This window comes from Rhodnius prolixus, unplaced genomic scaffold, assembly GCF_049639745.1.
Source record: "Rhodnius prolixus isolate KJV_2025 unplaced genomic scaffold, Rpr scaffold_2, whole genome shotgun sequence".
NCBI lineage: Eukaryota > Metazoa > Arthropoda > Insecta > Hemiptera > Reduviidae > Rhodnius > Rhodnius prolixus.
In genome coordinates, this window is record NW_027411592.1 from 3,177,233 (window position 1) to 3,189,919 (window position 12,687).

The following is a 12,687-nucleotide window of genomic DNA, read 5'->3' on the forward strand; positions in this document are numbered from 1 at the left end:
AGTTTAAAGAAAATAGCATGGATCAAGAATGAGTTTCTTTTGAACGACTTTGATCGTCAACATAGGTCTCATATTAGAAGGTCTTTTTGCAAATAAAAACTCCTCTTGAAATACGTAAGAAATAATCGTCTCCACTAATACTAACTCATAAAAAAATAATTGTAGACTTAATAATTGTTTTCAATAATTACCAACTCAGTCAAAACTAGAAAAAACTAAAAGATGCAACTGGGAGACAGAATATTGTACTAATTCGGATGTATTTATTGAGATCTGTTTTCTGTAATAGAAATGTTATAGCAAAAAAAAACAAAAACATGCAAATTGAACCTAATAATTAGGATTGGATTCCTTGGAGGTTTGCCAGTCAGACTGCGCCACCACGATTTCATTGGCAACCACTTCTTACTGCACCTTTCTAGTCTTGTCATGTAAGTTGAAGACACATGTTAATCTTCTCCAAAAACTCGAAACTGTTAGCCATAATGATCTCTTCACACTGCATGGTACAACATTGAAATCAGAATTGCTATCCTATTTGTGACAAAATCTACATAAAGTATTCGTTGTTGTAGGGCTCGTACGTTGTATTCGCTTTGTCAAACTCTGCAGTGGCAATTCAGAGAGGGTCAACATCTGCCTTTCGCGAGGAATTCTCATCCAGAGATTATGCCCTGCGAGGACTCCTTAGAGACAATACAGGACAAAGCTGGCAGTACCCCTAACTCCAGCGAAACTATCCCAAAATTACAACTTGTGATTCCTCTCGACATGTACATCACCAAAACTACAGAATACATAAATAAATATAAAAGTAGATAATGATAGTATGATTGAAAAACCCCTTGAAGCCTAATGTGAAGATGTTGGTTAGAAGAGGTTGACGGCACAATGAATCAGTAAATTAAGATACGTATCTAAGATGTGCAGACACCGTGAAAATCTCTTTGTTGTTTGTAGCCAGCTCTGTCACCTTCTGTCGAAAACGAAATACAAAGAAAAAAAAAAAACTAATCCTAATTAGAGAAGATGTACCCACGCAGACTACTAACCTCCTATTCACTTGTAAGTTAATTAATTTTCACATAAGATTTATTACTTGCAAAGCTGTTGGCGCAAATTTTCACACCTCTATATCACCATGAAAAGATCTCTTCAGAGGATGCTGTAGCAAAGTTGTTATTTACTGTTTAAATGATTGCGACGGATTGATTGCCAAGAAAACTATTCATAAAAAAAATGTTTACAAGAAAACAGAAGGTGGATTTGGCAGTTAGTATGGTTCTTCGGGTAGGGCTAACTATTAACCCGAAGACTAAAAACTGACCAATACGAAAAGAGATATAAAGGCTTGAAACTTGAACGAAATACAACTGCTCAAAACTATAACATTCAATATCTCATTAACTATTGTGACTAAAACATAGCGACTTACATCAGTTATATAGAATATTATTCTCTACAATTTGATGAAGAAATCATTAAAATCTGACCAAAACAAAAAGAGATATAAAGGTTTGAAATTTGAACAAAATACAACTGCTCAAAAATTTGACCTTATATATCTCATTAACTATTGTCACTAAAACATAGCGACTTATATCAGTTATAAAGAATACTATTCCCTACAATTTGATGAAGAATTCATTAAAATCTGATCAATTCGAAAAGAGAAATAAAAGCTTGAAATTTGAACGAAATACAACTGCTCAAATCTTTGACCTTCTATATCTCATTAACTATTGTCACTAAAACATAGCGCCTTATATCAGTCATATAGAATACTATTCCCTACAATCTGATGAAGAAATCATTAAAATCTGACCAAAACAAAAAGAGATATTAAGGTTTGAAATTTGAACGAAATACAACTGCTCAAAAGTGTTACCTTTTATATCTCATTAACTATTGTGACTAAAACATAGCGACTTATATCAGTGATAAAGAATATTATTCTCTACAATTTGATGAAGAAATCATTAAAATCTGACCAAAACAAAAAGAGATATGAAGGTTTGAAAATTGAACGAAATACAACTGCTCAAAATTTTAACCTTCAATATCTCATTAACTATTGTGACTAAAACATAGCGACTAATATCAGTTATAAAGAATACTATTCTTTACAATTTGATAAAAAATTCATTAAAATCTGACCAAAACAAAAAGAGATATAAAGGTTTGAAATTTGAGCGAAATACAACTGCTCAAAATTACAACCTTCCATATCTCGTTACCTAAAACATAGCGACTTACATCAATTATGAAGAATACTATTCTCTACAATTAGATGAAGAAATCATTAAAATCTGACCAATACGAAAAGAGATATAAAGGTTTGAAATTTGAACAAAATACAACTGCTCAAAACTTTGACCTTATATATCTCATTATCTATTGTCACTAAAACATAGCGACTTATATCAGTTATAAAGAATACTATTCTCTACAATTTGATGAAGAAATCATTAAAATCTGACCAAAACAAAAAGAGATATAAAGGTTTGAAATTTAAACGAAATAGAACTCCTCAAAATTTTAACCTTCAATATGTCATTAACTATTCTGACTAAAACATAACGACTTATATCAGTTATAAAGAATACTATTCTCTACAATTTGATGAAGAATTCATTAAAACCTAACCAAAACAAAAATAGATATAAAGGTTTGAAATTTGAACGAAATACAACTGCTCAAAATTTTAACCTTCAATATCTCATTAACTATTGTGACTAAAACATAGCGACTTACATCAGTTATGAAGAATACTATTCTCTACAATTAGATGAAAAAATCATTAAAATCTGACCAATGCGAAAAGAGATATATAGGTTTGAAATTTGAACGAAATACAACTGCTCAAAATTACAACCTTCCATATCTCGTTAACTATTGTGACTAAAACATAGCGACTTACATCAATTATGAAGAATAATATTCTCTACAATTAGATGAAGAAATCATTAAAATCTGACAAATACGAAAAGAGATATAAAGGTTTGAAATTTGAACAAAATACAACTGCTCAAAACTTTGACCTCATATATCTCATTAACTATTGTCACTAAAACATAGCGACTTATATCAGTTATAAAGAATACTATTCCCTACAATTTGATGAAGAATTCATTAAAATCTGATCAATTCGAAAAGAGAAATAAAAGCTTGAAATTTGAACGAAATACAACTGCTCAAATCTTTGACCTTCTATATCTCATTAACTATTGTCACTAAAACATAGCGCCTTATATCAGTCATATAGAATACTATTCCCTACAATCTGATGAAGAAATCATTAAAATCTGACCAAAACAAAAAGAGATATAAAGGTTTGAAATTTGAACAAAATACAACTGCTCAAAACTTTGACCTTATATATCTCATTAACTATTGTCACTAAAACATAGCGACTTATATCAGTTATAAAGAATACTATTCCCTACAATTTGATGAAGAATTCATTAAAATCTGATCAATTCGAAAAGAGAAATAAAAGCTTGAAATTTGAACGAAATACAACTGCTCAAAATTACAACCTTCCATATCTCGTTACCTAAAACATAGCGACTTACATCAATTATGAAGAATACTATTCTGTACAATTAGATGAAGAAATCATTAAAATCTGACCAATACGAAAAGAGATATAAAGGTTTGAAATTTGAACAAAATACAACTGCTCAAAACTTTGACCTTATATATCTCATTATCTATTGTCACTAAAACATAGCGACTTATATCAGTTATAAAGAATACTATTCTCTACAATTTGATGAAGAAATCATTAAAATCTGACCAAAACAAAAAGAGATATAAAGGTTTGAAATTTAAACGAAATAGAACTCCTCAAAATTTTAACCTTCAATATCTCATTAACTATTCTGACTAAAACATAACGACTTATATCAGTTATAAAGAATACTATTCTCTACAATTTGATGAAGAATTCATTAAAACCTAACCAAAACAAAAATAGATATAAAGGTTTGAAATTTGAACGAAATACAACTGCTCAAAATTTTAACCTTCAATATCTCATTAACTATTGTGACTAAAACATAGCGACTTACATCAGTTATGAAGAATACTATTCTCTACAATTAGATGAAGAAATCATTAAAATCTGACCAATACGAAAAGAGATATAAAGGTTTGAAATTTGAACAAAATACAACTGCTCAAAACTTTGACCTCATATATCTCATTAACTATTGTCACTAAAACATAGCGACTTATATCAGTTATAAAGAATACTATTCCCTACAATTTGATGAAGAATTCATTAAAATCTGATCAATTCGAAAAGAGAAATAAAAGCTTGAAATTTGAACGAAATACAACTGTTCAAAACTTTGACCTTCTATATCTCATTACTATTGTCACTAAAACATAGCGCCTTATATCAGTCATATAGAATACTATTCCCTACAATCTGATGAAGAAATCATTAAAATCTGACCAAAACAAAAAGAGATATTAAGGTTTGAAATTTGAACGAAATACAACTGCTCAAAAGTGTTACCTTTTATATCTCATTAACTATTGTGACTAAAACATAGCGACTTATATCAGTGATAAAGAATATTATTCTCTACAATTTGATGAAGAAACCACTAAAATCTGACCAAAACAAAAAGAGATATGAAGGTTTGAAAATTGAACGAAATACAACTGCTCACAATTTTAACCTTCAATATCTCATTAACTATTGTGACTAAAACATAGCGACTAATATCAGGTATAAAGAATACTATTCTTTAATATTCGATGAAGAATTCATTAAAATCTGACCAAAACAAAAAGAGATATAAAGGTTTGAAATTTGAACGAAATACAACTGCTCAAATTACAACTTAGTGACTTATATCAGTTATAAAGAATACTATTCTTTACAATTTGATGAAGAATTCATTAAAAACTGACCAAAACAAAAAGAGATATAAAGGTTTGAAATTGGAAAAAATACAACTGCTCAAAATTACAACCTTCCATATCTCGTTAACTATTGTGACTAAAACATAGCGACTAATATCAGTTATAAAGAATACTATTCTTTAATATTCGATGAAGAATTCATTAAAATCTGACCAAAACAAAAAGAGATATAAAGGTTTGAATTTTGAACGAAATACAACTGCTCAAATTACAACTTAGTGACTTATATCAGTTATAAAGAATACTATTCTTTACAATTTGATGAAGAATTCATTAAAATCTGACCAAAACAAAAAGAGATATAAAGGTTTGAAATTTGAACAAAATACAACTGCTCAAAACTTTGACCTCATATATCTCATTAACTATTGTCACTAAAACATAGCGACTTGTATCAGTTATAAAGAATACTATTCTCTACAATTTGATGAAGAAATCATTAAAATTTGACCAAAACAAAAAGAGATATTAAGGTTTGAAATTTGAACGAAATAGAACTGCTCAAAACTTTAACCTTCCATATCTCTATAACTATTGTGACTAAAACATAGCGACTTATATCAGTTATAAAGAATACTATTCCCTACAATTTGATAAAGAATTCATTAAAATCTGACCAAAAGAAAAAGAGATATGAAGGTTTGAAATTTGAACGAAATACAACTGCTCAACACTTTAACCTTCAATATCTCATTAACTATTGTGACTATAACATAGCGACTTATATCAGTTATAAAGAATACTATTCTTTACAATTTGATGAAGAATTCATTAAAATCTGACCAAAAGAAAAAGAGATATAAAGGTTTGAAATTTGAATGAAATACAACTGCTCAAAATTACAACCTTCCATATCCCGTTAACTACTGTGACTAAAACATAGCGACTTACATCAGTTATGAAGACTACTATTCTCTACAATTAGATGAAGAAATCATTAAAATCTGACCAATACGAAAAGAGATATAAAGGTTTGAAATTTGAACAAAATACAACTGCTCAAAATTTTGACCTTATATATCACATTAACTATTGTCACTAAAACATAGCGACTTATATCAGTCATATTGAATACTATTCTCTACAATTTGATGAAGAAATCATTAAAATTTGACCAAAACAAAAAGAGATATTAAGGTTTGAAATTTGAACGAAATACAACTGCTCAAAACTATAACCTTTAAACCAAATTGTAGAGAATTGTATTCTTCATAACTGATGTAAACCGCTATGTTTTCGTCACAATAGTTAACGAGATATAAAGGTTTGAAATCTGAACGAAATACAACTGCACAAAACTATAACCTTCAATATCTCATTAACTACATTGACTAAAACATAGCGACTTATATCAGTTATAAAGAATACTATTCTTTACAATTTGATGAAGAATTCATTAAAATCTGACCAAAACAAAAAGAGATATAAAGGTTTAAAATTTGAACGAAATACAACTGCTCAAAATTACAACCTTCCATATCTCGTTAACTATTGTGACTAAAACATAGCGACTTAAATCAAACATGAAGAATACTATTCTCTACAATTTGATGAAGAAATCATTAAAATCTAACCAATACGAAAAGAGATATAAAGGTTTGAAATTTGAACGAAATACAACTGCTCAAAATTTTAACCTTCCGTATCACATTAACTATTGTGACTAAAACATAGCGACTTATATCAGTTATAAAGAATACTATTCCCTACAATTAGATGAAGAATTCATTAAAATCTGACCAAAACAAAAAGAGATATAAAGGTTTGAAATTTGAACGAAATACAACTGCTCAAAATTACAACCTTCCATATCCCGTTAACTACTGTGACTAAAACATAGCGAGTTACATCAGTTATGAAGAATACGATTCTCTACAATTAGATGAAGAAATCATTAAAATCTGACCAATGCGAAAAGAGATATAAAGGTTTGAAATTTGAACAAAATACAACTGCTCAAAACATTGACCATATATATCTCATTACCTATTGTCACTAGAACATAGCGACTTATATCAGTCATATAGAATACTATTCTCTACAATTTGATGAAGAAATAATTAAAATCTGACCAAAACAAAAGGAGATATTAAGGTTTGAAATTTGAACGAAATACAACTGCTCAAAACTATAACCTTCAAACCAAATTGTAGAGAATTGTATTCTTCATAACTGATGTAAACCGCTATGTTTTAGTCACAATAGTTATCGAGATATAAAGGTTTGAAATCTGAACGAAATACAACTGCACAAAACTTTAACCTTCAATATCTCATTAACTATTCTGACTAAAACATAGCGACTTACATCAGTTATGAGGAATACTATTCTCTACAATTTGATGAAGAAATCATTAAAATCTAACCAATACGAACAGAGATATAAAGGTTTGAAATTTGAACGAAATACAACTGCTCAAAACATTAACGTTCCATATCTCATCAACTATGGTGACTAAAACATAGCGACTTACGTCAGTTATAAGGAATAATATTCTTTACAATTTGATGAAGAATTCATTAAAAACTGACCAAAACAAAAAGAGATATAAAGGTTTAAAATTGGAAAAAATACAACTGCTCAAAATTACAACCTTCCATATCTCGTTAACTATTGTGACTAAAACATAGCGACTAATATCAGTTATAAAGAATACTATTCTTTAATATTCGATGAAGAATTCATTAAAATCTGACCAAAACAAAAAGAGATATAAAGGTTTGAATTTTGAACGAAATACAACTGCTCAAATTACAACTTAGTGACTTATATCAGTTACAAAGAATACTATTCTTTACAATTTGATGAAGAATTGATTAAAATCTGACCAAAACAAAAAGAGATATAAAGGATTGAAATTTGAACAAAATACAACTGCTCAAAATTACAACCTTCCATATCTCGTTAACTATTGTGACTAAAACATAGTGACTTATATCAGTTATAAAGAATACTATTCTTTACAATTTGATGAAGAATTCATTAAAATCTGATCAATTCGAAAAAAGAAATAAAGGCTTGAAATTTGAACAAAATACAACTGCTCAAAACTTTGACCTCATATATCTCATTAACTATTGTCACTAAAACATAGCGACTTATATCAGTTATAAAGAATACTATTCCCTACAATTTGATGAAGAATTCATTAAAATCTGATCAATTCGAAAAGAGAAATAAAAGCTTGAAATTTGAACGAAATACAACTGTTCAAAACTTTGACCTTCTATATCTCATTACTATTGTCACTAAAACATAGCGCCTTATATCAGTCATATAGAATACTATTCCCTACAATCTGATGAAGAAATCATTAAAATCTGACCAAAACAAAAAGAGATATTAAGGTTTGAAATTTGAACGAAATACAACTGCTCAAAAGTGTTACCTTTTATATCTCATTAACTATTGTGACTAAAACATAGCGACTTATATCAGTGATAAAGAATATTATTCTCTACAATTTGATGAAGAAACCACTAAAATCTGACCAAAACAAAAAGAGATATGAAGGTTTGAAAATTGAACGAAATACAACTGCTCACAATTTTAACCTTCAATATCTCATTAACTATTGTGACTAAAACATAGCGACTAATATCAGGTATAAAGAATACTATTCTTTAATATTCGATGAAGAATTCATTAAAATCTGACCAAAACAAAAAGAGATATAAAGGTTTGAAATTTGAACGAAATACAACTGCTCAAATTACAACTTAGTGACTTATATCAGTTATAAAGAATACTATTCTTTACAATTTGATGAAGAATTCATTAAAAACTGACCAAAACAAAAAGAGATATAAAGGTTTGAAATTGGAAAAAATACAACTGCTCAAAATTACAACCTTCCATATCTCGTTAACTATTGTGACTAAAACATAGCGACTAATATCAGTTATAAAGAATACTATTCTTTAATATTCGATGAAGAATTCATTAAAATCTGACCAAAACAAAAAGAGATATAAAGGTTTGAATTTTGAACGAAATACAACTGCTCAAATTACAACTTAGTGACTTATATCAGTTATAAAGAATACTATTCTTTACAATTTGATGAAGAATTCATTAAAATCTGACCAAAACAAAAAGAGATATAAAGGATTGAAATTTGAACAAAATACAACTGCTCAAAATTACAACCTTCCATATCTCGTTAACTATTGTGACTAAAACATAGTGACTTATATCAGTTATAAAGAATACTATTCTTTACAATTTGATGAAGAATTCATTAAAATCTGATCAATTCGAAAAAAGAAATAAAGGCTTGAAATTTGAACAAAATACAACTGCACAAAACTTTGACCTTCTATATCTCGTTAACTATTGTCACTAAAACATAGCGACTTACGTAAGTTATAAGGAATACTATTCTCTACAATTTGATGAAGAAATCATTAAAATCTGACCAAAACAAAAATAGATATAAAGGTTTGAAATTTGAACGAAATAGAACTGCTCAAAACTTTAACCTTCCATATCTCTATAACTATTGTGACTAAAACATAGCGACTTATATCAGTTATAAAGAATACTATTCCCTACAATTTGATAAAGAATTCATTAAAATCTGACCAAAAGAAAAAGAGATATGAAGGTTTGAAATTTGAACGAAATACAACTGCTCAACACTTTAACCTTCAATATCTCATTAACTATTGTGACTATAACATAGCGACTTATATCAGTTATAAAGAATACTATTCTTTACAATTTGATGAAGAATTCATTAAAATCTGACCAAAAGAAAAAGAGATATAAAGGTTTGAAATTTGAATGAAATACAACTGCTCAAAATTACAACCTTCCATATCCCGTTAACTACTGTGACTAAAACATAGCGACTTACATCAGTTATGAAGACTACTATTCTCTACAATTAGATGAAGAAATCATTAAAATCTGACCAATACGAAAAGAGATATAAAGGTTTGAAATTTGAACAAAATACAACTGCTCAAAATTTTGACCTTATATATCACATTAACTATTGTCACTAAAACATAGCGACTTATATCAGTCATATTGAATACTATTCTCTACAATTTGATGAAGAAATCATTAAAATTTGACCAAAACAAAAAGAGATATTAAGGTTTGAAATTTGAACGAAATACAACTGCTCAAAACTATAACCTTAAAACCAAATTGTAGAGAATTGTATTCTTCATAACTGATGTAAACCGCTATGTTTTCGTCACAATAGTTAACGAGATATAAAGGTTTGAAATCTGAACGAAATACAACTGCACAAAACTATAACCTTCAATATCTCATTAACTACATTGACTAAAACATAGCGACTTATATCAGTTATAAAGAATACTATTCTTTACAATTTGATGAAGAATTCATTAAAATCTGACCAAAACAAAAAGAGATATAAAGGTTTAAAATTTGAACGAAATACAACTGCTCAAAATTACAACCTTCCATATCTCGTTAACTATTGTGACTAAAACATAGCGACTTAAATCAAACATGAAGAATACTATTCTCTACAATTTGATGAAGAAATCATTAAAATCTAACCAATACGAAAAGAGATATAAAGGTTTGAAATTTGAACGAAATACAACTGCTCAAAATTTTAACCTTCCGTATCACATTAACTATTGTGACTAAAACATAGCGACTTATATCAGTTATAAAGAATACTATTCCCTACAATTAGATGAAGAATTCATTAAAATCTGACCAAAACAAAAAGAGATATAAAGGTTTGAAATTTGAACGAAATACAACTGCTCAAAATTACAACCTTCCATATCCCGTTAACTACTGTGACTAAAACATAGCGAGTTACATCAGTTATGAAGAATACGATTCTCTACAATTAGATGAAGAAATCATTAAAATCTGACCAATGCGAAAAGAGATATAAAGGTTTGAAATTTGAACAAAATACAACTGCTCAAAACATTGACCATATATATCTCATTACCTATTGTCACTAGAACATAGCGACTTATATCAGTCATATAGAATACTATTCTCTACAATTTGATGAAGAAATAATTAAAATCTGACCAAAACAAAAGGAGATATTAAGGTTTGAAATTTGAACGAAATACAACTGCTCAAAACTATAACCTTCAAACCAAATTGTAGAGAATTGTATTCTTCATAACTGATGTAAACCGCTATGTTTTAGTCACAATAGTTATCGAGATATAAAAGTTTGAAATCTGAACGAAATACAACTGCACAAAACTTTAACCTTCAATATCTCATTAACTATTCTGACTAAAACATAGCGACTTACATCAGTTATGAGGAATACTATTCTCTACAATTTGATGAAGAAATCATTAAAATCTAACCAATACGAACAGAGATATAAAGGTTTGAAATTTGAACGAAATACAACTGCTCAAAACATTAACGTTCCATATCTCATCAACTATGGTGACTAAAACATAGCGACTTACGTCAGTTATAAGGAATAATATTCTTTACAATTTGATGAAGAATTCATTAAAAACTGACCAAAACAAAAAGAGATATAAAGGTTTAAAATTGGAAAAAATACAACTGCTCAAAATTACAACCTTCCATATCTCGTTAACTATTGTGACTAAAACATAGCGACTAATATCAGTTATAAAGAATACTATTCTTTAATATTCGATGAAGAATTCATTAAAATCTGACCAAAACAAAAAGAGATATAAAGGTTTGAATTTTGAACGAAATACAACTGCTCAAATTACAACTTAGTGACTTATATCAGTTACAAAGAATACTATTCTTTACAATTTGATGAAGAATTGATTAAAATCTGACCAAAACAAAAAGAGATATAAAGGATTGAAATTTGAACAAAATACAACTGCTCAAAATTACAACCTTCCATATCTCGTTAACTATTGTGACTAAAACATAGTGACTTATATCAGTTATAAAGAATACTATTCTTTACAATTTGATGAAGAATTCATTAAAATCTGATCAATTCGAAAAAAGAAATAAAGGCTTGAAATTTGAACGAAATACAACTGCACAAAATTTTAACCTTCAATATCTCATTAACTATTCTGACTAAAACATAGCGACTTACATCATTTATGAGGAATACTATTCTCTACAATTCGATGAAGAAATCATTAAAATCTAACCAATACGAACAGAGATATAAAGGTTTGAAATTTGAACGAAATACAACTGCTCAAAATTTTAACGTTCCATATCTCATTAACTGTGGTGACTAAAACATAGCGACTTACGTCAGTTATAAGGAATAATATTCTTTACAATTTGATGAAGAATTCATTAAAATCTGACCAAAACAAAAAGAGATATAAAGGTTTGAAATTTGAACAAAATACAACTGCTCAAAACTTTGACCTTATATATCTCATTACCTATTGTCACTAGAACATAGCGACTTATATCAGTCATATAGAATACTATTCTCTACAATTTGATGAAGAAATAATTAAAATCTGACCAAAACAAAAAGAGATATAAATGTTTGAAATTTGAACGAAATACAACTGCTCAAAATTACAACCTTCCATATCCCGTTAACTACTGTGACTAAAACATAGCGACTTACATCAGTTATGGAGACTACTATTCTCTACAATTAGATGAAGAAATCATTGAAATCTGACCAATACGAAAAGAGATATAAAGGTTTGAAATTTGAACAAAATACAACTGCTCAAAATTTTGACCTTATATATCACATTAACCATTGTCACTAAAACATAGCGACTTATATCAGTCATATTGAAT

General features: G+C 28.4%; 1 protein-coding gene across 1 annotated transcript in view; it reads right to left on the reverse strand.

Annotated features, from left to right (window-relative positions):
* LOC141450261 (uncharacterized) overlaps nt 1–12,687 on the reverse strand; it is a 63,762-nt gene that overhangs the window by 1,206 nt on the left and 49,869 nt on the right. The window lies entirely within an intron of this gene.